The following is a 27,949-nucleotide window of genomic DNA, read 5'->3' on the forward strand; positions in this document are numbered from 1 at the left end:
AAAGTAAAACCGATATGATTTTGATGCGCACTAAAATAAAAGATATTTTGAAACAAAATGTTTGGACACGTGCTGTCAACGGGTTGTAGGTAAAGAGACACTAGGATAGCCCACGGGTTAACGTAAAGAGAAATTCGATAATTTGGTTTGTACAAATGGCTGTTCACAGAAAGACACTCAAATAGAAGTATGATTTAGATGGTCATTAAAATTAGCATTTGCACTAGATGTTGCAACGTTGTAAGGCATAAATTGAAGAACAAGTTTGACATGTAAATGATCATTAAAATAAGAATTAAGAAAGAAAATTGCATGCAAAGGTGGAAGATAAAGCTAAATTATTTACATTATCGTAAGTTTATAGATAGTATAATGCTTGTAATAAAGATTGGCTCTTGATCTTCTAAGATGTGAACAACATGATGGTGGTATTTCCACATTTGAAATTGCATCACAACTTTATGAATGATTCTTTATACATAGATTGGACACTTCATCTATATCCCATGAGTTCATTCTGTATATGGTCAGCTCTAGGAAGAGTAGTCCATTAAAATTGACCAATATAGTCCAATCAATACTCATAATACATAATACTCATTAAAAAATAGGAAGAGTAGTCCATTACAATTGACCAATATAGGCCAATCAATACTCATAATACATAATACTCATAAAAAAACATATATTCCTCTTTGAGTAACGTTGTTGAAAAATATAATCATTAAATTAAAGGATATATTCATCTATTATGTGTATTTATTTACGATGTGGTTTATAATCATTAAATTAAAGGATATATTCATCTATTATGTATATTTATTTACTATGTGGCTTTTGAAAAATAAACTTTTATTTAGATTAAGTTAAATCCAACACCAATATTATATGGAAAAACCATGTATTCGCTCAAAAATGTTGTGGCCAAAACTAAAAGGTGATTAACATTTACCATTATCTACTATTTCCATTTCTTTCTTTAAAAATGCAAGCAACATAATAAATCCAAACTTGTTAGTGCAATGAGTGCACTTAATAAATCTAGTTCAACGACATTTAAATTTTAAGAGAAACCATTGTAAACAATTTTGGTACTTGAACACTATTTTCCATCAATCATTCCTATAACCAGAAAATCATAAGTTGGCAACAACGTACATTATGGTGATACAAAATAATTGGGGAGAACAACAGAGGGTGAATAAGAGAAACCATTGTAAACAATTTTGGTAGTTCAACACTCTTTTCCATCAATCATTCATATAACCAGAAAATCATAAGTTCGCAACAACATACATTATGGTGATACAAAATAATTGGGGAGAACAATAGAGGGCGAATAAGAATAACAAGCCCTGCATAGCAGTGGAAATAAGCTTAAGTAGTTTGTCAGTCTCCATTAACAAGATAAATGGAGTACTATTATTGTTGTCTCCATTCTTTTGAATCCAAAGCCACAGCCCAGTATAATACAATAGACAAAAGTAACCATAAGGCAGACACACAGAGGCATAAATTACAATTACAATGTAGTTCTCTTAATAAACTCGTTTGTTGCCTGTAAATAATTGTACGCATGTAAGCTTTCAAGCAGTTTCAGGTATGGTATATGTGAAAAGTATGAATTTTGTGAGCCTCCCTCAGGCTTGAAAACTCCATCCTCCATTGTTACTCATTGCCTTCTATGTCAGAGAATAAACCCCATGCTCAAAACATATTCTATATAATCTCATATTTTTCCCCTCTTAAATACAAAGAATTTATATTGTTCCCCTCTTAAATTCAGAGATTTTCCCATTCAAATTTTCAGGTTTTATGAGGAGGAAGATGTGATTTTGAAGCAGATGGTGCATGGGAGGACATTGATAACATTAGCTCACCCTGCCAGTCCTTGATTGATCTGGTGAACTAAGGAAGGTAGAAGACCAGCAATCCGTCCAACTAATGGTGTGCGCTGCGCTATTGGTTGGAAGCAAAGAGACCGAATGAGTCAACCCGACGCACGAAATTCGTCACGCTACCCTACTATCAACACCCAAATCACCACAAATATGTTCACTAGATAAACCACTGTCCAGAAAGGTGGTTAGGGTGGTTTTTCCACAACATTCTGAAAATCAACCATCAAGATCCAAAAAAAATTATTAGTATAAAACCTTCTCAAGGTACAATCAATAATTTATTGAGTTATGTTAATGTGAAAATAAAGGAAGGATAGTGAGTGAGTAAGATGTCTACTTTAAAACATTTTTATTATAGATTTTGAGAATATTCTAAAATTTGATAGATAATTGATCTAATTAAGCAAAGTCTTTCAGTAGATAGTGAGTGAGTAAGATGTCTACTTTAAAACATTTTTATTATAGATTTTGAGAATATTCTAAAATTTGATAGATAATTGATCTAATTAAGCAAAGTCGAAATCACATAAGGGATGACGCATTTTGAACCAACAAGTGTGGTCAAGTGCCAACAAGTGTGGCCAAGTGTGGTGTGTGGTCAAGTTCCAACAAGTGTGGTTCATCATCAGTACTAGATGATGATGAACCACACTTGTTGGTTCAAAGAGCATTAGCCAAAAATTTCTTTTATGTGATTATTACCGAAAGACTTTGTAAGATGTCTACTTTAAAACATTTTTATTATAGATTTTGAGAATATTCTAAAATTTGATAGATAATTGATCTCATTAAGCAAAGTCTTTCTAGAAATCACATAAGAGAAATTTGTTGGATGACACGTTTTGAACCAACAAGTGTGGTCAAGTGTGGTTCATCAATTTAGGATCGGTGAGATTTTATATAAACACTATTATAAATCCATGTTAATCTTAAATTTCTGATTGGTTGATCTTAAATTTCAGATTGAACCAACAAGTGTGGTCAAGTGCTAAAAATCGTGGTTAAGTGTGGTTCATCAATTTAGGATGAGTGAGATTTTATATAAACACTGTTCCAAATCCACGTTAATCTTAAATTTCAGATTCGTTAATCTTAAATTTTAGATTTACTTCACAAGTGTGGTCAATGCCGACAAGTGTGTTCAAGTGTGGTTCATCAATTTAGGATGGGTGAGATTTTATATAAACGTTAATCTTAAATTTCAGATTCGTTAATCTTAAATTTTAGATTTACTTCACAAGTGTGGTCAATGCCTACAAGTGTGTTCAAGTGTGGTTCATCAATTTAGGATGGGTGAGATTTTATATAAACACTATTCTAAATCCACGTTAATCTTAAATTTCAGTTTGGTTAATCTTAAATTTCAGATTTATTTCAAATTGAACCAACAAGTGTGAGATTTTATATAAACACTATTATAAATCCATGTTAATCTTAAATTTTCGATTAGTTAATCTTGAACCAACAAGTGTGCTCAATGCCGACAAGTGTGTTCAAATGTGGTTTATCAATTTAGGATCGGTGAGATTTTATATAAACAATATTATAAATCCATGTTAATCTTAAATTTCCTATTGGTTAAGCTTAAATTTCAGATTGAACCAACAAGTGTAGTCAAGTGCCGACAAGTGTGGTAAGTGTGGTTCATCAATTTAGGATGGGTGAGATTTTATATAAACACTATTATAAATCCATGTTAATCTTAATTTTCCGATTTGTTAATCTTAAATTTCATATTTATTTTAGATTGAACAACAAGTGTGGTCAAGTGCCAAAAAGTGTGGTCAAGTGTGGTTCATTAATTTAGGATGGGTGAGATTTTATATAAACACTATTATAAATCCATGTTAATCTTAAATTTCCTATTCATTAATTTAGGATGGGTGAGATTTTATATAAACACTATTATAAATCCATGTTAATGTTAAATTTCCTATTGGTTACTCTTAAATTTCAGATTTATTAAGTTGTACAGCTAGGCTAAATAAAAAAGGATATAACACTTAAATTAGTATAAATGCAAGTTGATTCTAAATTCCAAATTTGTTATTTAAATAAAAATACCTAATTTACAATCCAATTTTATGATGAGTAAAATTTTATATTCACCTCCAATTTAGGATGGGTGAGATTTTATATAAACACTGTTATAAATCCATGTTAATCTTAAATTTCCTATTGGTAGGATATAACACTTAAATAAGTGTAAATGCAAATTGATTCTAAATTCCAAAATTCCAAATATGTTATTTAAATAAAAATAATGTTTGAATTTTTTATTATTCGGATTGATTTTAAGTGATATATTAATTATTTATGTAAAAAAAAAATGTTTGAAATTTTTATTATTCAGATTGATTTTAAGTGATATATTAATTATTTTAATTGAAAGGAAAGTTTTTTTCTAATTTGGAAGGCAAACCACTTTCTAATTTAAATGATATAGTAATTAATTATTTAAAAAAAATGTTTGAATTTTTTATTATTTAGATTGATTTTAAGTGATATATTAATTATTTTAATTGAATGGAAAGTCTTTTTCTAATTTGGAAAGCAAACCACTTTCTATATTAATTATTTTAATTGAATGGAAAGCCTTTTTCTAATTTGGAAAGCAAACCACTTTCTAATTTAAGTGATATATTAATTAATTATTTAAAAAAAATGTTTGAATTTTTTATTATTCAGATTGATTTTAATTGATATATTAATGGCATGTCCTCTCAATTGGGCAATTCGATCCCGGGACCCGTCGATTCACTTGGTGAGCTAGGGTTGGAGTTCAAGACAGGGTTTTTGGATTCAGGGTACCATGGCGGGGAGTGCAGGGGGGAGTGCTGCTCCTTCCTACAGCCAAGCAGTCACAAGAGGAAGTCAGGACGCGAGAAAGAATCATTTTAAAAAACCACTAGACAAGATCTCAAAAACCAGAAGTCAAGGGACATCTGGAAGAAGTAGAGATCAAGATCAGGAAGGGAATCAATAGGAAATGAGAAAAGAAAAGGAGAATGGAGGCAGTAGTGAAAAACCGGCTTCCAGAAAGACTACTCAAGTCTGCAAACCCAAGTTAGGCATTATTCCTAGGGTCGTATTTAGCGACCCAGCGATACAAGCTCATAGAGAGCATATGACGGAGCATGCAATCATATGTAAGTTCATGGGGTTATGGCCAACGGAGAGGGCGTTACATGTCTGGACAAGGAGCCATTGGAAACCAAAGGGAGAAATACATTTACATCTGGGTTCTAAGGGCTTTTTCACAGTAGTGTTCGCAAGCCTAGAAGACAAAGACAAAGTGTTTGAAGGGGGGCCCTATTTCTATGCTGCCACAAGACTCTACATGCGGCCCTGGATGATGAACTTTGTTGGAACGCGAAACATTCACATCAGTACCAGTTTGAATCAGATTATATTCCCTTCCTTTGGATTATTGGCTGCTGGAATCTTTGAAAACCATATGCAACAAGCTGGGACATTTTTTAAAGATCTCAGAGGCAACTCTGAAAGGAAGATATACCTCCTTTGCCCGAATATGTGTGGAAATGCATCTATCTGGAGCCCTGCCAGAAGCGATCATTTTAGAAGTATATGATGAAGAATGGGTGCAGACAGTGGACTATGAGCACATATCATTTAGATACCGCAAATGCCATGAACATGGGCATCTATATCAGGACTACCCCATAATCAATAGGGAAGATAACCAAAAAACCACTGTGGAGAGAGATCACGAGGGTTTCACCAAAGTTGTGAGCAAAGGAAAAGGGGGAAAGCATCCACACAAGAAGGCAAATGAGGATAGACACACACGACAAAACAGCTTCAAGATCTTGGAGGAAGAAGAGGGGAACAAGGAGACAGTCCAGGACATGGAGAATGTAACAAAGGAACAAGATAGGGTAGCTAACATGGAGGATATCACAATAGACAACCAGTAAAAGGATGCTCTACTAATCTTGATGGAGATTAGTAGGGACCAGGAGATGACTCCAAGTGAAGCAGGAACAGAGGACCATGAGTTATAGGAGATTCTGGGTAAGGAAAATCTAGATCTAGAGGAATTTCTAAAATAAAGAAAAAAGTAGGGGTGGACTCCCTGCCAAAAGAGGACTATGATAGAGTACAATAGCTCTTTCTCTGGAGGTCATAAGCGAAGGGGGCTAGAGTCAAAATAAATCATGACAGCCAGGAGCAAAGTGGGGTCAAGATGATGGAGAATACTCAGGCACATTCTCCAAAGAACTCAAGTAGGAAAAGAGGAAGAAAGAGACAGAATGAACTACTGAACAAATGTGGTAAACTGTTGATCAACTCAGGTAAGATGAAAGATCTTGTTATTCCTTTACTAAACTTTCTTAATGAAGTTCACAACCTGGAATATTAGAGGAATAGGAAATAGGAGGAAACAAAGAAATCTTAGTAACAGAATGAAAGAAGAAAAACCAGACATGGTTTTTATTCAGGAGACAAAATGTTCGATGGAAAAGATAAGATATATTCATAATAAGTGGTTATTTAAATATGAGTATTTATAGGTTAAGGAAAATCACTCAGCGAGGGGGATTCTCACTTTGTGGGACCCACAGAAATTGGGAATTCTAGATGCTGAAGCATCCAGGAACTACTCTCCTTGATATGCCAACCTGTAGGGGACAAGGAGATATACATGATTACAAATGTTTATGGACCTCAAAAGCAAGCAGACAAGCTCAAGCTTCTCACTTCCCTAGAGGAACTAAGAGCGAGACATCCCATTTTGCCTTGGATCATTGCAGGAGATTTCAATATGATAAGATCTCTTTCAAAAAAAAAAGGACGCACTAGACAGCTAGGTAGAGACTCCATGGGCTTCCAGAACTTCATTATGAACATGAGGTTGGTGGACACGGAAACAATTAATGGAACCTTCACTTGGAACAACAAAAGGGGAGGGGCCCATCAAGTTGCTTCTAAACTTGATAGATTCATGATTTCAAAGGACCTCTTTCTCTCAGGACTTGCCATGAAAACCTTCATTCTGCCTTTTGGAGGATCAGATCATTGGCCTGTAAAGCTGGAAGCCACCTTTATGGGCACTTCGAGAGACAAAACTTTCAGGTTTGAAAATGCCTGGCTTTCACATCCTAATTTCACTAATAACGTTGAGAAATGGTGGAGAGAGGAGTTGAATATTTAGGGCTCAAAAATGTACATGCTCCAACAGAAACTTAAACATATCAAACACCATCTTAAAGCTTGAAACAAAAATGAATTTGGAGATATCTTCAAAGCCAAAAGAGAAACTGAACTAAAGCTCTAGGATATCAATCAGATCAACATCTCATATGGCTTCACCGAAATTAACTGACTCTCTGTAGGAAGAATGGGAGAATCGATGCTTATAAGAAGGAATTTTCTGGAGGCAGAAATCAAGAATGCAATGGATTAAAGAGGGAGAAAGAAACACAAAATTCTTCCACAAAACCACTATGGCTCACAGGGTACACAAAAAAATCACAAAGATCAAATATTTTCAAGGCATTGAGCTTGTTTCTCATAGTGATATGGAATCGGTCCTTGTTTAGCACTTCTGCAACATTGCAAAGGAGCCTTTGGAGGACAGATTTAGGTTCATTGACCATTTCATTTAATATATCCCTCAGCTGGTTACTAGAGAGGACAACCACAATCTCAACAGGCCAGTTTCGGAAGAGGGGGTCAGTGAAGTGATTAATGAAATGCAGAGTGGAAAAGCACCTAGCCCGAATAGATTCAATGTAGACTTCTTCAAGGCCTATTGGGAAACTGTCAAACATGACATCCTCGAGGTTGTGGAAGACTCAAGAAGATACAAAAAGGTTCTAAAGGCTCTGAATGCATCCTTCATAGCACTGATTCCAAAGCAGGAAAAGGCCATGAATCCGGATGGTTTTCGGCCCATATCCTTATGTAATGTGGTGTATAAAATTATCTCCAAAGTAATAGCCAATCGACTCAAACCACTTCTACCCTCTCTCATATCAGAGGAGCAAACATGCTATGTGGAGGGAAGACAAATCCTCAACAATATCATCCAAGCTCATGAGGTGGTACAGTCTCTCAAAAGCAACAAACAAGTTGGCATTATCATTCAGTTGGACCTCTCGAAAGCCTATGACAAATTGAGCTGGGCTTACATAAGAGAAATTCTGAAAGACTATGGTTTTGATATAAGATGGGTCATGGCATTAGTTACCTCAACCAGTTTTTCCATACTGCTTAATGGAGCTCCATCAAGGACCTTCACCCCCTCCAAAGGGCTCAGACAAGGAGATCCGATTTCACTGTTCCTCTTCATCCTCATGATGGAAGGGCTAGGTAGAGTGATTAAAATGGCAAATGCTGAAGGAAGAATTCAAGGTATCAAACTCACTACGGATGGAGAGGCAAACACTCATCAACAATTTGTAGATGATACTATGTTGCAGGGCATACCTACAGTCAGGGAGGCCAGAGCAATCAAAAACATCTTAAATGACTTTGCTATGGTAGCAGGCACTAAGGTAAGCCTTAACAAGTCCAAAGTTTTTTTTGCTTTAACACTAATATTGCTATTCATAAAAATATTACCAGAATTCTTGGATTTCAAAGAGAACAACTACCTTCCAAATATCTTGGCATTCCTCTTATTGACAAACCGCTAAGAAAGAAAGTGTGGGAACCGATTTTAAATAAACTTCAGGATAAGATCAGAAAATGGACATGCAGATCACTAAACCTGGTAGGACACCTTGTGCTCACATAGGCGGTCTTGCAGGCCATTCCCATTTTTATGTTTTCAGCTCTTCTTGCTCCTCAAGGTATTATGTAGCAAATAATAAGCATACAAAGGGACTTTCTGTGTGGCAGAGGGGAAGAGAAAAAGAAGTGGGCTTTAGTAGCCTGGGACAAGATTTGCAAGCCCAAGAACCATGGTGGATTGGGGCCTCATGATCCTGAGACCCTCAACAGAGTCTTAGGAGCCAAGCTTTGGTGGAGATGGATTAAGGAGACAAATGCCCCCTGGGCTAAGATTTGGACACAAAAATATGCCAAGCACTGGCAGGAGAAGGATCACATTAGAATGTCAGGGCAAATCAGGGGCTCCCATATTTGGAACTTTGTTTGGGATAATAAAAACATTGTTTAGCACCATTGTTTTTGGGAAATTCGAGCAGGGGATCTTGCTTGATTTTGGGAGGATAATGGGCAACAGGAACACTACCTTTATAGGGATGAATTTGCAGATCTCAAAAATGACACAAACAGCAAAGGTATGGTACTGGTAAAAGACTTCTGGGATCAGGGAAGGAATAATGGAAAATGGAGGTAGTGGAAGGATCTAGGATACAGTGATGAAAACCAGCTAAAAACCAAGGCAGAAGCCCTCACCCAGGAGCTAGAGCATAGAAGGATTCTTGTCTCTTCCTCCACATATCAACTAAGATGGGGAAAGTACTCTGAAGGAAACTTTAACCTCAAGGAAGCCAAACAGGAAGTCACGGGATTTAACTTTTTGAATCCTGATCAGATTTGGATGAAACTTTGGCAAAGTCGGCATTGGATGAAAATAAATCTATTCATCTGGCTAGTGCATCAAAGGAAGATCTTAACTTGGGAGAATCTCCTCAAGAAAGGCTTCATTGGTCCTTCCAAGTGTTACCTTTGTGGCACTCGTGAGGAGACAATTGAAAACCTTCTCAACCTCTGTCCTTTCACTTCAAAGGTGTGGGACTGGGTGGCTGCTATTTTTAGACAAAATGATAGGGATAATCTCAGCATATCCAACACTCTAAAGAACTGGAGGAAGAACTTCTTAGGGATGAGATAGTTAATAAAGCCTGGATTCTGGTTCCAAGTTTTGTCATCTGGCATGTGTGGAAAGAACGCAACAGTTGAATCTTCAAAAACAAAACACACAGGCCCCAACACATAATTGAGCAAATTCTAAGGCAGCTCAAAGACACAGTAAGAAGCTTGTTGAGGACCCTTCCTAAAGATCCTCCCCTGCCCCATGAGGAGAGAATTTTACTTCACTTAGGTCTCCAGTCTATCAATCCGCTGGGAATAATGAAGGTAGTGAGGCTTATAAATAAGTGTGCTACCATCTGGAAGCCTCCTCCTTTTGGTTTCTTAAAGGCTAATATTGATGGAGCAGCTAAGGGAAACCCAGGATTAGCGGGCTTTTGGGGTGCCATAAGAGACGATCAAGGACAAATATAGATAATCTTCCATGGCCACTTGGGGAAGGCCACAAACAACATGGATAAGCTCATGGCATTAGAAAAATGCTTGGAAATCCTGATGAATTCAAGTTCACACAATGTTATAATTGAAACGGATTCGGAATTAATTATTAGAGCGGCTAAGAAGATTAGCAATGGAACCTCTCCAGATAAAGTGTCGAAGCACTAGAAACTCTTGCAGGTTTTTTACCGCATCTATTCTCACCCGTGAACCCTTAAAACTGTCAGATTTCCTCATGTGAAAAGGAAGGCTAATATGTTAGCAGATCATTTGGTGAATGAAGGAGTCATAAACAAGGATAGGGATTATTGGTATGCTTGGAATTCGCTTCCCCAGGTAAATTGTGGGAGGACTGTCTATGTCACGCTACCTAGGATATGGAACTATGAACTAACAGGTTGGATCATAGGAACCTTGAAGACCAGCGGGAGGTTGGAGGACTTCACACAGGTTGGATCATAGGAACCTTGAAGACCAGTGGGAGGTTGGAGGACTCCACACAATCTAACCCGCCATGGTTCGGCTATTTTGAAAGGTCCGGATTCCCTTTGATTGAATGATGAAAGGTTTGACTTGGATAGCTCCACAAGGTGGGGTAGCCCACGTCATTTGGCTTAGGTGGTGGTTGACAAAGAATCCAGGTGAACGGTATTGGCTCAAGTACTTCCTGCTGGAAGGAATTAAGGTTCAAAATGTGGTGAATGGACGTGTTTGTTTTTCCATGAGTCAACCAGTCCAATACCACAAGCACTATATCAGGCGAGATCTATACAACTTCCAATTTTTTTGTGTTTGGTTCTGATTCCACTCTTTGAGTGACACATTGCAGAACAAGGAGAGAGAAAACCGCCCTCATCAGATGGTTAACTCTTGTGTTTCTCGTCCTTCTGATATCCACGATGACCATTGGATCTTAATCAGTGGATCAATGGTGGCAATTGTTTGTGCATTTTGGGGTCAGACCTGAAAAATGTTTAGAGTGTTATGATTTAACTTCCTTGGGTCCGTTTTTCTGTTTGTCAGTTTTCAATTTGACTTGTGGTGGGACCTCTTTTGGATCCATGGCGAATTATGGACTTTCTAGGCTCTTTGTGCTTTGTTCAGTAGTTCTCCCCGGTTTTCTGGTTCAGGTTCTCTTAGTTTTGGGTGATTGGTTTGGTTTGGCTAGTCAACTCTCGCAAAGCGGGTGTGGCTCCTTGTAAATTATGTATATTTGATTATTTAATAGAAGGCCCTACTCTTACTTGATAAAAAAAAGTGGAAAGTCTTTTTCTAATTTGGAAGGCAAACCACTTTATATATTAATTATTTGGAAGTCAAACCACTTGGATATATTAATTATTTTAATTGAATGGAAAGTCTTTTTCTAATTTGGAAAGCAAACCACTTTCTATATTAATTATTTTAATTGAATGGAAAGTCTTTTTCAAATTTGGAAGACAAATCACTTTCTTGTAAATTATGTATATTTGACTGAATTAAATAGAAGGTCCTACTCTTACTTGATAAAAAAAAGTGATATATGAATTATTTTAATTGAATGGAAAGTCTTTTTCTAATTTGGAAGGCAAACCACTTTATATATTAATTATTTGGAAGACAAACCACTTTGATATATTAATTATTTTAATTGAATGGAAAGTCTTTTTCTAATTTGGAAAGCAAACCACTTTCTATATTAACTATTTTAATTGAATGGAAAGTCTTTTTCTAATTTGGAAGGTAAACCACTTTTTTAAGTGATATATTAATTAATTATTTAAAAAACAATTTAATAGAAGGTCCTACTCTTACTTAAAAAAAAGTGATATATTAATTATTTTGATTGAATGGAAAGTCTTTTTCTAATTTGGAAGGCAAACCACTTTATATATTAATTATTTGGAAGACAACCCACTTTGATATATTAATTATTTTAATTGAATGGAAAGTCTTTTTCTAATTTGGAAAGCAAACCACTTTCTATATTAATTATTTTAATTGAATGGAAAGTATTTTCCTAATTTGGAAGACAAACCACTTTCTTGTAAATTATGTATATTTGACTAAATTTAATAGAAGGTCCTACTCTTACATAAAAAAAAAAGTGATATATTAATTATTTTAATTGAATGGAAAGTCTTTCTCTAATTTGGAAGGCAAACCACTTTGATATATTAATTATTTTAACTGAATGGAAAGTCTTTTTCTAATTTGGAAAGCAAACCACTTTCTATATTAATTAATTGAATGGAAAGTCTTTTTCTAATTTGGAAGACAAACCACTTTCTAATTTAAGTGATATATTAATTAATTATTTAAAAAAAATAGTGATATATTAATTATTTTAATTGAATGGAGAGTCTTTTTCTAATTTGGGAGGCAAACCACTTTCTATATTAATTATTTTAATTGAATGGAAAGTCTTTTTCTAATTTGGAAGGTAAACCACTTTTTTAAGTGATATATTAATTAATTATTTAAAAAACAATGTTTGAAGTTTTATTATTCAAATTGATTTTAAGTGATATATTAATTATTTTAATTGAATAGAATGTATTTTCCTAATTTGGAGGACAAACGACTTTTTATATTAATTATCTTAATTGAATGGAAAGTCTTTTTCGAATTTGAAAGGCAAGCCACTTTCTAAATTATTTTAATTGAATGGAAAGTCTTTTCCACTTCCTATATTAATTATTTTAATTGAATGGAAAGTCTTTTTCTAATTTGAAAGGCAAACCACTTTCTAAATCATTTTAATTGAATGGAAAGTCTTTTCCACTTTCTATATTAATTATTTTAATTGAATGTAAAATCTTTTTCTAATTTGAAAGACAAACCACTTTCTATTTTAATTGAATGGAAAGTTTTTTTCTAATTTGAAAGGCAAACCACTTTCTAAATTATTTTAATTGAATGGAAAGTCTTTTCCACTTCTTATATTAATTATTTTAATTGAATGGAAAGTCTTTTTCTAATTTGAAAGGCAAACCACTTTCTAAATCATTTTAATTGAATGGAAAGCCTTTTCCACTTTCTATATTAATTATTTTAATTGAATGGAAAATCTTTTTTTAATTTGAAAGGCAAACCACTTTATAATTTAATTGAATGGAAAGTCTTTTTCTAATTTGAAAGGCAAACCACTTTCTAAATTATTTTAATTGAATGGAAGTCTTTTCCACTTCCTATATTAATTATTTTAATTGAATGGAAAGTCTTTTTCTAATTTGAAAGGCAAACCACTTTCTAAATCATTTTAATTGAATGGAAAGTCTTTTCCACTTTCTATATTAATTATTTTAATTGAATGGAAAATCTTTTTCTAATTTGAAAGGCAAACCACTTTCTAATTTAATATCGATTGGGCGGCATTTCATGAATTCGAACTGTTTAAGCTCCCATCTGCTCAGATTTCTTTTATTCGATCCCAGCTTTGACACTTCTTGATCACATATCCCGTCATGATAGGAATAGGATCCTAAGTATTATGCCGAAACCCCGGCCCCTTATAAAATGATATAAAGGTAAGATTCGATTCGTGTTATCTCCACTTCACCTGAATCGAAGGAGCGGCAGGGGTAAATAAGAGATAATGGCAATTCTGATGGAATAAGGTAAGCAATTGCCTTGCATCACCCCGCCCATTTCCAGTCCCACACCAACAGTAGCATCATCTAAAGTGGCAGAGGTAGCAGGGGCAAAGAGATAGCCTAAAAAGAACAGAAGTTTACCCACCGGTTCATTCAAGTTGATCCCGCAGAATTAGATCTTCTCATTTCAGAGCCAGCATCGATGCTAGTTTAAGATCTAGTCCCAGTCCCAAAGATAGTTTACCAAAAGAAAGAGACAGTTTCCCTTGATCCAATGGACCTTTTTGACCGATTTGTTTCACCGGGAGTTGACCTCATTGATTCGATTGAAGTTCGAGCCACGACATACCCAGTAAAAGAAGCAGAGGTATAGGTCGCTAGAGCACGGGCAGAGGCACTACTAGTAGCTAAGGCGGCGGTAACAGAGCCATACAAAGACCCCAACACATTCTTTCATTTTTCAGCCCCACTCGCGTATTCTCATTCTTTATGGCCCATTCCCTGCGTTTCATTATGGTCTGGCGTCACACATTTGATTGCTCGTTAAGGAGAAATGAGTTGAGTCCTCGATCAAAGGAATGGAATACTCCCAAGATATAGACCGACCCACTGAACCCACTAAAGGGGATAACTGATCTACTTGCTCAAAAAAGGGAAAGCTCAAAGATAGAGTACCCAACGTCTTTCTTGATACGTAATAGGATATGTTATCACTCAGGTTGTCCTTAAAGCTCCTTAAAGGATACGGCCGAGGTAACCACAAACCAATCTTTGGACTGCAGGTCCTAGCCTACCTGCAATCAGAGAGGGCTCTCTCTTTATAATTCAGCTTTGTTGAAGATGATATTAGGCTAGCTAATGAGTTCAAGGGGGTTTTGTTTATGTTTGGTGGGATGGGGGATTCTTTCAAACATAGTTGGGATGCGTAGTGTGAGAAGTTCAAACCATTGGGCATGGAGTCGTGGATTAGGCTTGTTGTTGCGTTTTCTTGGTCACAAGAGGAATACAGAGCAGGATAGCTACACATAAAACAATATCAAGCTGGAATAAGGATGGAATGAAGGTCAGTGAATGAAAGGCAACTAAGTAGCTCTCATTATGCTAACAGAGGGAAGGTGAATGAAAATTTATATAGGAGCAATCAAGGATTCCTAAACAACATTCATATATGAAGGAACTAGTGTAAATATGAGCCAATCAGTATTCATATTCAGGACTAATTCAGAGGAAAACATAGATAAATCACAGAAATTGAGAACAGAATACAACTAAGTGAGCTCTGAACTATTCTTTCTTTCTGCTATTTAGATAGTGAAACAATGATGGCATAAAACATATAAACTGTAAACAGAGATAAGAAACACTTATTGGGCTATGTAGAAGCGTTAGGATTCCATAGTCACTCTTTAGTCATTAAAACACAACAGCCAGTTCATCTCCCAAACATTCCAACGATCTTTGATTATAGAGACTCTCAGAAAATACAGTGCAAGTCTAGAGAGGAAGTTATCGACCAACCAACCCTTAAAACAGTGCAGAGGGTGGTTTAAATAGAAAATATTTACAAACATCCCTTGAACAGGTGTCAAGGGAGAAAATATCTCAAAATATCTATCAAAACAGATTCAAAAGAGATCTGTGCAATAACTGCTTCTAATGCTAAGTTGTGCTGGAAATGAATGCAATAAAATATCTAAAACAGGTGTTCATGAGGGAGCAGCCTCATCAAAATGGCTCTTTAGGTCTGCGCATGGTCTTGCAGCTTCAAAAATGGACTGAAAGAGTGCCTTGAGCCACGCGCTGTCCTCTGTGTGATAACTGTGCTTTTAAGGAAGCAGCGCTACTCCAAAAATATGATTGGGAACAATGTCTCTTCAATAACTCTGCCTTGGAAGCCTTCATTTATGCCTTTAGGTGGCTTTAAGGCAACAAAAGAGGTGTTGGTGAGCCTTAATTTTGTTGACTTTGTTGGGCTTGCTTTGCCTTCATCTGCTTTGAAAAACTGGACTGATACTCTTTGCCGCATCTTGATACACTTTGGCACTGAATTTGGGCCTTTTCTCACCGCTGATATGCTTTAAACTGTCTAATCGCCCCTTTATCTGCCAATTAAATGCAAAAATAACTGCTGCAAAGACTTCCGTGGCCTTTGGGATGCTATCGGCGCTGGCCGATTCAAAATAGTATTAAACTCTGAAGAAATGCCGCAAAAAGGAGGAATTGCATGCTGCTGATCGTGCTGAGGCCGAGACTGGCTTCTGGAGCTAAACAGGGCTTTGGAGCAATCCATAATGGCTTAAGGATGCATGAATTTCTTTAACTGGAGCCGGGCGCGGGCGCTAGAAGAAACCCTGTGAAAAATGGCCGCTTTCCTTTTATAAGGCAAAAATGCCTTAAAACATGAAATTTTACCAAAACTAGGGCGGGAGCGATCACTGTTCATTAGATTAAATCATAGTCGTTGGATCTGGCGCGGGCCGATCCAACGGCTGGCGCTAACTCGCATCGGGGCGGACCATTGGTCCCAACATGTAAAACCTTCGAACTGCCGCAGACCCGAAATGCCTTGAGGCTGCCCTTTATAACTTTTCGGCTCCGCCATATCGGAGCCTTCCCTTTTCGCTGTACAAAGGATCCTTACGGACCCGAAATCCTTATTGTGCCACGCTATAATTTATTTCGGCTCCGCCAGTAGGACATGGGGAGAGCCGTGAACAGATCATGACCGTTGATCTGGGAGGGCGATCGGACGGCTGGCGCTAACTCACATCGGGGCGGACCATTGGTCCCAACATGTAAAACCCCCGATGAGCGAAATAGCTGGCGGACCCGATCTGATTATAGGCCCTTCTTTATTGCATTTCGGGTCCGGCCCATCGGCGAACCCAAATCGGCGGATTTACAATGGAACGGGTCCGCGGACCCGAAATCCTTTAAACTCTGCTGCATTTGTTATTTCGGCTCCGCCATATCGGAGCAATCCCTCTTCGCTGTGTAACGGGCTCCTTTCGGACCCGAAATCCTTATGCGCCGCGCCTTAATTTTATTTCGGCTCCGCTGGTCGGAGCCATATACATGGGGTGACCGCCGATTACATATGGGCCATTGATTTGGGGCCCAAAAATGGATGGCTGTGATTAATTCGGCAATTCGCTATCGGCGGGGTCATGGGGCTGCCACATAGAAACGCCGAAATGTGGCAGACCCGATATGCTTTTACCAGTCCACTTTATATGTTTTCGGGTCCGGCCCATCGGCATTATGCCCCATGCCTTGAGACTTAGTCATTTCGCTTATATATGCCACTGCCCCCTCCCGATAGCGATATCGTATCGGAGGGGAATCAAATAGATCCTTTTCTCATCTGGGCATGCATTTTATTAAAATGCAAAGGAAACATGAATTCGGAGGAGTTATATATGGTGTTTGAACATATGATTGCCCCCTCCCGATAGCGATATCGTATCGGAGGGGGACCCAAAGGACCCATTTCTCATCGGAGCCATTATTTATTCAAAAATGCAAGTCTTTTGAATTCGGAGGGGGTAACCTTTATGCTTTTGCTTGGATTCTAAGGCATCGGAAGGGGTCTGATGGCCAAAAAAGGGAGGATTTTGTCATTTTTTGAAGGTTTTTCATGGTTTTTGCATGGTTTGCATATTCTTATGCCTTGGAAGGAGTCCAAAGGCACTTAGGAGGAAAGTGATGTGGTTTTGAGAGGGGTTTAGTGGCGAAAGAGGGTTTCATGCCTTATAAAGGCAAACCAAGGTCAAAGGGGTGATTTTTAAACATGTGAAGGGGAATTATGCAAAGGAATGAGTCCTTATGCACTTGGGAGATAGTTAGGGGGGATGAAGGGTTCTATGCATTGGAAAGTGTCCAAAATGCATGAGAATATGGTTTGAGGGGGCAATGAGGGTTCTTGCTGAGTTTCAGATAAACTTAGCAATCCCCAAGGATGCATATGGTTATTTTTCAACGAGGGGGAGGGATATGTATATAGGGGAGTTATGTACATAGTTTTAGTAGGGGAAAGGGAAATAGATAGGGAGCTACATAATAAAGTTAGTAGTTAACATGACAAAGATGAGAACAAGCGCTAAGTATGATGTCTTAGGCTATCAATGGCGGAAAATGACTGATAGAAGAAGTGTAAGCATTCCTTGAGTGAAGCAGATCTCCACCAAGGCAAATGATATGGAGAATGATGAATCTAAGAGGTATCAAGCAGTCTTGACCTCTTTTGGGGGAAGTTAGTGAGTGATTTGGGGAAAGAGGAAGAAGGGGAGTTAGACATGCCTCACTTGAAGTCCTTCAAATGGAAAACTACCTCAAACTTGTGATATGATAGATATAACACTTGACAATATGAAATGGATCACAAGCCATGATTCTGCAACCACAAAGTTACCTACCTGACCTACTCACCTAGCATTTTCTCTTCTTTTTGGTTTAGGTGCACTTGAACTAGCATACCCAGCTTTTCATTCTTTCTTCTTGCTGTGCTCCTATCTACTTCTACACTTATTTCAGTCGGGGGCTCAGATTAAGCTGTTGAGCACCCTTGTTTCTCTACCTATCTACAAATCTGCCAAGATTAAGCTGTTTGGACAGATGTTCATTCTCTATATTATACAACAGGAAATTGAAACCTAGGGAGGCCAAGATTAAGCTGTTTGGACCTCCCTATACTTGAAAACCGATCAAAATGGATTACTCATCAGAACTAGAACACAGCCGTGGCATTTAGACTAGCACACTCTCATGGATACTTCTCTGGCCATCTGTAGCAAATATGGAGCATTGCAGCATGCATAGTATGACATATTTGGCATGTAAAAATGTCGATCATGAAAGATGATTAACCTGCTGCAACAAGAGGCTAACAGGATACCCTTGATTGCTTGATCTCGCTTGGTCCTCTCCCTGAGAGTACCTGCGCTTGCTTTCTCGAGAACCAGAAGTGGAAACTTGACTCCTTCCTAAAAGCAAACTCGAGGGGAAGTTTGTTGCAGCCGAGGGTAACTTGTTTGCAGCTTTCTCTCATCCGAGCAGATCGTCAAGCCATCCATCCCTATAACACGCCTTCATTAAACCCTCACCATATGAATAGTGAGTGACTCCGTCCCTTGTTTACCAACTTTCATGTGTATTTGCCCGTTGAGACCATTTGAGGAGTGCTTACCGGAATCGAGAAGACTACGACCCTCATTCAAATAAAAGAGTAGAAGTCAGGATTCGATGCCCACTATACCTTGAGTTGAATCGAGCTATCCAAATTGAAAGACTCCTACTTGACTGGAAGGAGTGGGAAAGAAAGATTGGTAATGCATTCAACTTCTGCAAGAACCTTTCCTCAAGACGAGCTGGTCCAAGACTAGAGTAGAGAAAACGACTAAGACTGGTTTGAAAGAAAGGAAGAAGAGAGACCTCTATTTCACAATAGAGCGGCCTTACGGCACCTTCTCCGCTCGCGAAAGAGTGAAAGAATTCCGACTAGTGAGCTTAGAAACTACTACTTCGAGAATATATTCCTCAATTAGACTGACTGCTCTGACCTATCGAGGAAAAGAAGAAGCGTGCTCACAGTTGCTGCCTTCAGGATCAGACAAGCCTTCCCTCCTTCAGTCGAACTACTCTGACTTCATGAGAGTCGAGGTAATGAAATTGCTCTCGATGGCTACTTCTAGATTAGGCGAGCTACCCTTCATTCAGTCAATTATGGGTTTCGCAAGTCTTCCTGCTTATGGCTAACCTATGCCTTCCATACAGGAGTTTAAGCACACTCTACGGTCTGGCTTTCATTCAAGCTTGAGACAGCCACTCCTCTTTCCTTCGATTCTCTTCTTCCGGGTTGGAAGTTCGTACTCATGACTGACAGCTAAAACGAGTCATACTTCTGGAAATGCTCAGACGAGGAGTTTACTACACGAGCACGGATAAAAAGATATGATATATTATACTAAAACAGGGCATATTCACCATCTTAGCCAAAGAGCGAAGGCAAACTACTCTGACCATTACCACTTAAGCAAGTCTTCTGAAAGATGAATCCAGCTTAAAGGGAGGGAGTTCATATCAAGTATGCTCATTAATTAGAATGAATTAGTCTAGTAGTTCGCTAGGAAAGCAAGCAACAAGGGAGACAAGACCAGACCTGAAAGCAAGGTCCCAGAGGGGCTTGCGCTTCCTAGTGCAAGGAAGTGCAAGAAATTGTTGTATTCCATCCATAAGCAATAGAGTCAAGCTCGCTCGAACCAAAGGCCCTTTAGGGTGAGGTACGTTAGTGACTTTTTTAGTTACTTATTTGATAGGGGCCACCCAATAAGTAAAATGAATACGTTAGTGACTCGACTGATAAGGACCGGCAATGGGGCTCGACTGATAAGGATGCGTAAGCAGGCTCGACTGTTAAGGCTGCGTAAGCAAGCTTGACTGTTAAGGACCGGCAACGGGGCTCGACTAATAAGGAGAGGAGAGGATGCGGAGCACGCTCAACCAACGCCCCCCCACCCAATAAGTAAATTGAACCTTTAGGTGCTAACATTAAAGTTAAAATTAAAATAATATTTAAAAATAATAATAATAATTATTATTATTAATTAAATCAACCTAATTTTATTTTATATCAATGTTACAAAATTATATTATGGAAGGGATATTATAAACTTATATTATATAAACATTTTGAATCAATAAAATTACATTAAAGTTAAAATTAAAATAATATTTAAAAATAATAATAATTATTATTACTATTAATTAAATCAACTTAATTTTATTTTATATCAGGATTTATCAAGCACCCACAAAAATTAAATTAAGAAAATTTCTAAGTTGTTAACATTTCTTCGAAATTTCTTATCAAAAAATAAGTTCATATAAAAGATTCCATGCTCTCTCAAGGCTAAATAAATCAAAAAAATAAGTTTGAAAAAAAAAATCCCTCTCATGACTACATAAATCCAGAGTCAAACTGCATCTAAGATGGTCATATATAAATTCAAAACTTATAAAAAAAATAAAATTATCAATATATAGATATCATTAAATGTTTCACTTTAAAGAAATTATTACTGAGTATATAAAATGTGTAAATATTCGTGCCTTTCTGGCCAAAGTTGTCCTGTAAGTTAAAATGTGAGCCATGGAAGGTATAATGTAGACTGTAAAGCTGAGTAGGAGAGCGCCTCCTGCAGAGTTGATAGTCCTGAAGAAGGGGAAAATGATTGCAAGAAACCATATGGGAATCACCACAGGCAGCCTCGCCAGTGCACGCTTCACAATGCTCTTTGTATCGTGCATTCCGATAACCTTTTCCCACACAAAGTATAAGGGGGTGCATGCGAACCCGAAGGTAATGAACTGCAACCATTTCAAATTTCGAAACTCTCATTTATGCTTCGGACACTGCAACAACAAAAAAATAATAATGGAAATTGTTGTTTCAGACCTTGTGAATGAGCATTAGAACGACTGCCAGGTCGCGAAAGCCCGACTTGGGAAGTAAGGAAAGGGCATTTGCGTGATCCAACAGTGTGTCTCCCGACGTCCAGTAAACTGATATTGCAAAGGGGTAGAGTCAGAGTAAAGACATGCAAAGTTGCCAGCATGTAAATTGCCTTAAATTTTTTAGGTTTCCACATGGCATGCATTATTTCCCTGTTACCAAAATTGAAGGTTTGTTAGAAGTGGCAGACTTTTAATTTTCAGTAGAAACCCATGAAAGCGAAGAAAAATAATAATTGAGAACGTACACTGTCACGACGTGACCACCAAAAGTGTAGCGTATATTGGTGACCCCAGCGAAGTAGAGGACCAGCTTTGTTGGTGCGGAATGCTTTACATCGTCTATTTGCACAGTGTGTATCAGGAAAAAAACCATTGTTCAATCACCACACTGATCTTCATAAAGCGGTTCTGCGCTGAGAGTCGGAGTTGGATCTCTGTTGATAATCTGGCGAGCAGTAACAAACATTGAAAATTCATTTTCATGGCCTGAAAGATGTAATCAAATTCTACCTTACATTCTTTGACTCGCTTAAAGAGTCTCCCAGGTCGGAAATTGACACAGTTGAGACGCCGTTCGAGTCTCCCAGGCCGGAAATTGACACAGTTGAGACGTTGTTGTCGTTGTGATGGGCCGTAGCTATGGGGTATGTGATTGGCATGTGCAAGGCAATAATGCAGCAGCTGCAACCAATTTAGATTTGATTCGAACACATAGAAATGAACGGGGAGAATGAGAAATAATAATGAAGTGAGGGTAGTTAGAACGCAACTGAAAAGGAGTCAGTTAAGAGATCAACGGAGAGTAAGGAGTTCGTTATGAGATCAATGGAGGGTAAGGAGTAGGGTAAGGAGGAGTCAGTTATGAAATCAACGGAGGACAACATTTTAATCATCTAACACTTAATCTGATGGTCTATAACAATGACAGCGAAGCTCAGAAAAAAGTTCATTTCAAATGGAAACGCCTTACGGTGTAATAAAGGATATTTTGAGAGTGTAATTTTTTTTTTTCTAATTAAAAGGTAATCTAATGAAATGTATATCAAATATTTATATTTTAAAATTGAAATGAATTTGATTACCACATGGATAAAAGAAAAAACTATTTTAAAATGAATAAACCTTCTGCATTTAACTAAAATCCAATCCCATACAGTTTTATATTTTTTTTCGAGCTAGTATCAAATATCTAATATTTTTACTTGCATTACGATTTCATATTTGAAATTCAATACAATATAGGTTTATATATATATATATATATATATATATATTCCTAGCTAATATCAGATATTCAATATTTATACTTCCATTACAATTTTATAGTGAGAATTATTGACCATTTTAAAAGACTCATAATTACCCTGGGTCAAACTGGAACAAGATGTGGCCAAGGAGAAAAGAGAAAAGGTCAAGCTTTTTCCTGCACTGGACCCCGCACGTATTTAATATTTATACTTCCAGTACAATTATTGACCATTTTAAAAGACTCATAATTACCCTGGGTCAAACTGGAACAAGATGGGGCCAACGAGAAAAGACAAAAAGTTGAGCTTTTTCCTGCATTGGGCCCCACGCGTATTTAATATTTATACTTCCAGTACAATTATTGACCATTTTAAAAGACTCATAATTACCTAGGGTCAAACTCGCGTATTTAATATTTATACTTCCAATACAATTATTGACCATTTTAAAAGACTCATAATTACCCAGGGTCAAACTCGCGTATTTAATATTTATACTTCCAATACAATTATTGAACATTTTAAAAGACTCATAATTACCCTGGGTCAAATTGGAACAAGATGTGGCCAAGCAGGGGTTAAATTTGACGGGTGACCCTACCCGTCAAGGAAATTTTTTATGACGTTTTTATTTTTAAACTGCCCATCATATGTCTTTTAAAATTTATTTGTACAAGTTTCATCTAGTTTCAAATTGTACAATAAAAGAACAATAGTTGTGAAATAATTTTCAAACCAAAAACATAATGTGCATGATTTCTCGGTTGGATACAACGACCCTTTTGGTGGATCCCCCAACAACCGACTTTGCAGACAAGAAGTTGTGTTCAACCTCATTTCAGACAAAACCCAACAGTCTAATGCTATTTACTGCACAAACCGCTATTGAAAGTCCAGTCCAATTTTTTACAACAAATACAAAACAAAGCTCAATTTTTTACATAACCCACTACTCAGAATTCAACTGGTTTAATATCCCACTAAAGACAAATGGATTCAATGCATCAAGCTCTACTGAAATTTCAAACATATAAAAGACTTACTGCGCAAAATTCATGGGTGTAAACCCCTTACTCAGAATTCAATCACAGCAAAATCCTGTGATACCCACTTTCCAATGCAAAACCTAATACTCAAACATTCATTCAATGCGAAACCCAACAGTCAAATATATGGACAGAACTTGGACCGGACTGCACAGAGGGCAGTCAAATTTCAAGTGACGGTTGTAACTGGTGAGTTTGTTGATTCTCCCACACTCCTAAATTGAATAGAATGAAGTGCCCACTAAGGAGTGTGGCGGTAGTTAATAGCATAGAACCTTGACAGAAATGCAGGAACGTAGAACAAATATTCGGGTTCTGAGATTGAAACAGTAGGAGGGTACTTACCATGCAACCGTCCTCCTTAGGTGTCCACTTTGAGCAATGATCGCACCAACTCCACCTCGTCTGTGCTCTGTGAACTGGTTTGTTAAGAATAAAATCGAGCATAGCATATTTTTTTAATGGATTATTTATTTATTTTTAAACTGCTTCAAAGAACCTTTCACAATTAATTTATAAATTGAACAAGGCTAAAGTTGACTGGGCTGACCCGTGGAATAGTAAAGAGCTTGAACTATGTAAATGTTCAAAAAGTAGATTCAATATCACCATGTACACAAACTAAATTTTGGACAGTTTCACCAAAAGAGGTAATTGTCAAAACACCACTATTACAAACATAAAAATAAAAGCAAAAACTTTAAATATTTAAGGTTCTCCTTTCTTTAGCATCTTTCCAGATGTCAAATACCCTATCCCATTCCACCATCGATGAATCAAGCCCTGTTAGAGACACCCGCATCAAGGCATCCAATGTAACTAATGATAGCTTTGTTCTTCGGACATCCTTTATTATGTTTTGTCTTGAGAATCCTCTCTCACAAGCAACTGTACTTGCAGGAATAGTAAGTATCGCCTGCCATAATTTTGACATGTGAGGAAAACTTGTATGCAACCCTGTAACATAAAAAATCCTCCATGCATCTTTCATGGATGATCCCTTGCAATTAACACGAAGAGTGTCAACAAATGGATGCAACTCTTTCAAACAAGCCTCAAAATCAAATGTAGTTTTGTTTTCTTCACTTTGATAATAAGGATGTTGTAAGTGTTGAAAAATCTTTTCGAGCCAACACTTTGAATTTCGTTCTCTGCCATGAACATCCTCTGAATAATGGCAAGGGCTAAACAATCTTGCTGAGTTGAAAAATGCAAGATCAGGGAATCTTGCATTCAAATTCTCTACGAGAGCTTGAACATAATCTTTTGCAAGTTGTTTGCAACTTTCTATTGAACCTTCAATACACGATTTCCATGATTGTTTTTGTATATCAACACAATCAACATATGCATGTGGAATTGCTACAAATCGTAATTCATGCTTGTGAACAAGCCCCTCCTTATCACAAATTTCTAGAAAGCCAAATTTAGAGGCATCTATAAATTTAGATAAATAACATGTGCCATCCGCAAATGTGTCGCTTCTTAAAAACCACATTTTCAAAGTGTTTATCGTGACATCTATGGCTGCCCCTAAAGAGCTGACATCAATGTACTCTTCTTGGAATTGCTTGTTCAACTTGTTTAATTCACACATTATATCTGCAAGCATATGTAAACAAAATTGTACTGAAAAGATTCTTGCCTTATCATACCATGAGTCTTTTCTTTCATTTTTCCACAATGTTAATATGGGAGGCATAAGTGCAACAAGTCTTTCAATGAATTGTCCCCTTGAAAGCCATCTAACTCCATGGATTTGAAGAGCTTGAAGAGTTTCAAGTTGCATAAGTTCATGTAGAGAAATAAGTTGACTATTTCTTTTCGTAGAATTTTGCAGCCAAGAATATACCTTATTTGCTAATTTCTCAACAAATAATAATTCAGGGATTTTTTTTGAAGCATCTGATGCAGCTAAGGCTTCACGATGAGCAATGCAATGAACACCTACAAGATTAGGTACATCTTTCTTCAAGAAAGTGATAAAACCATTTTCATTACCAACCATTGAAGAAGCGCCATCTGTGGAAACTCCTATCAATCTTTTTGTTGAAAGGCCCCTTGATTCCATTAAATGTTTGATTCTATCATAAGTTGTTTTCCCTCTTCCATCGCAAACATTTATGAGCTTTAAAAACTGTGAAATTGGAGGACCCAATCCTTTTGAGCTTAAAAACGTGGCATAAACCACAAGATGTTTTTCTAAACTACGGTCTGTACTTTCATCTAACATCAATGAAAAAAAGGGCTATCTAGCATTTTGGAAGATTGTAGCTCTTCAAGGTACTGAGATATAGCAAAAAGGAATTCTTTTGCAGCCATGTGATTTGTATACGATGTGTACTCTTTGTTGTTTGGCATATTTGGCGTGTGTAAAGACATTGTAAGCAAACAAAGAGATTCATATTTTGAAAGTGGTAGATCCTCTTGCACCATCCAATATACTAATTTCATAGTAGTGATGACTCTTTCTTTGTTCATATCATCAATGCATGCAATTTGTTCTGTAATAGACTTCGCCTTCTTCTCATTTCCACATATCCACTTTGCCCGTGAGAGTTTATGAATGCTTGAATTAGCATGAACAATTATAGAATCATGCTGCAATGTAGAGAAACCAGTCCCAATTCCCCATGGCCCCATTGCCTTATGCATTTCACAATATATGCATTTCATAACTGTTTTTCCTTCATGATTTGCCTCTCTCAACCACTTACACTTAGTTTTCCACTGATCACGAAACTCTCTTTTTACTTTCACTTTTCTTTTCTTTTGGGTGCTAGGTTCTCCGTGGTGAAATTCTTCATCACTTTTTTCATTATGCTCCAAGATATCATATTCTTCATTATGCCCCAAGACATCTAAATCTTCATTTAGATCAAAATCATGATCTTCTTTATCAGGCAATGAAGCTTGAGATGTATTAGACCATCCAAAAATTTTTTTGATAGAAAGTTGATTCCCTTTTTTTTGAAGACATTTTTGATATATAATACCTATATAATAAAAATAAAGTATTTAGTATATATGAATTTCATTTCATCAACTAAAACCATATTAAAAAAATAATCTTGCACTGGTATGCTGCTAAAAATCCCAAACGCTAAAAATAAATCTAAATAAATCATTTAATAAAATTATAAAAATACATCTTTAACAAATTCAATTAACTAATCCAACAAATGAAATTTTACAACAAAAATCCAAAACTAAACAATATAATAGAGCTGTTACAAGGACATTTATCCAATTCATCAAAAATGATATAACAAACTTTTACATGAATTGATATAAAAAACTTTTACATATACAATTTATTACAGTGAGAATGCTGGTGCGAGTTTATGTTGTTAAAAAAAGCTAACGGCCATATTTAGAAAAGCCATAAAATAAGGAAACACAGATACGAGAAAAAAGCCACAAAAGCCATCAGAACTTATTTTTATATTCATAAACGTCACAAGCGACCTTCATAAAGTTGATTCTGAAAAAAAAAACCGAAACACTCTAAATATTTTTATTTACCCAAAAATAACTAGTAAAAGTAACACAATATCATTCATTCATATCATCGTACTGAACAGAGAGGCAGGCTACCTTATATGGATGCCAATTTCACTAATTAAATGATATAAATTTAGAAAAAAAACGCGTTTAATATAGACCATTGCTTTAACGGACGGTTACGACTAACTACGGTTTGAAGCGGCAAAATCTGAAAACCCATTAAACCCTAATCAGGGTTGCAGTTTAATCTCTTCTCTCAAGACACCCGATACACACAACTCCGGCTATTCGGTGGAGTTCGCACAGAGATCGGAGCTTTCAACGTGAGAAATCGAGTCTCGTAATATGTTTTCCTCTATTTTCTGTAGTAGGGGTTCAGGTTTTTGTCAATATTTTGTTTAGAGGCACCCGTGGAGGTCAGAAACTGATTAAGTTCTCAACTGGGTTCTATCCAATGTAAGTTTTATAGCCTATATCAATTTCTGGATGTTTTATCGATAGGCTGACTATCCCTTGCGGTTTTATGATATTGTGCTTAGTTTGTAATTTTTTCTTCTCAGTTTATGTCTTCCACTAATTCACATTTGAATTCCTAATTTGTTTACTCAATATTATGTAAAATTTGGCACCACACAATTATATCATCCATGAATCACTTCAAGAAATTACCAGCTATAACAGTGTAGTTTTTATTTGTACAGAGAGAGAGGGAGGGATTTCAAAAACCTGGCAACGCAAAATTTAAGTTGGGCACTGCTCTTCCGCCACGGCGATGTATATAAACTGATGACAGACGCTGAAAACTCAACAGAAATCGCACCAGACACACGACGAGAACGCGAACGTTGTTGGGGTTGATGTTGGTTTTAACTGTATAATGCAACCAACACTGCAGATCATTCTGTGATATGCAATCA

General features: G+C 36.8%; 1 pseudogene; it reads right to left on the reverse strand.

Moving 5' to 3' along the window:
* Positions 1-1,959: 1,959 nt before the first annotated feature.
* LOC149189210 (auxin transporter protein 1-like) overlaps positions 1,960-27,949 on the reverse strand; it is a 220,527-nt pseudogene continuing 194,537 nt past the window's right edge.

The sequence above is a fragment of the Pinus tabuliformis genome, chromosome 3_1 (assembly GCF_031772625.1).
Source record: "Pinus tabuliformis cultivar Carrire ecotype Pingquan chromosome 3_1, CPIR1, whole genome shotgun sequence".
In the NCBI taxonomy this organism is placed as follows: domain Eukaryota; kingdom Viridiplantae; phylum Streptophyta; class Pinopsida; order Pinales; family Pinaceae; genus Pinus; species Pinus tabuliformis.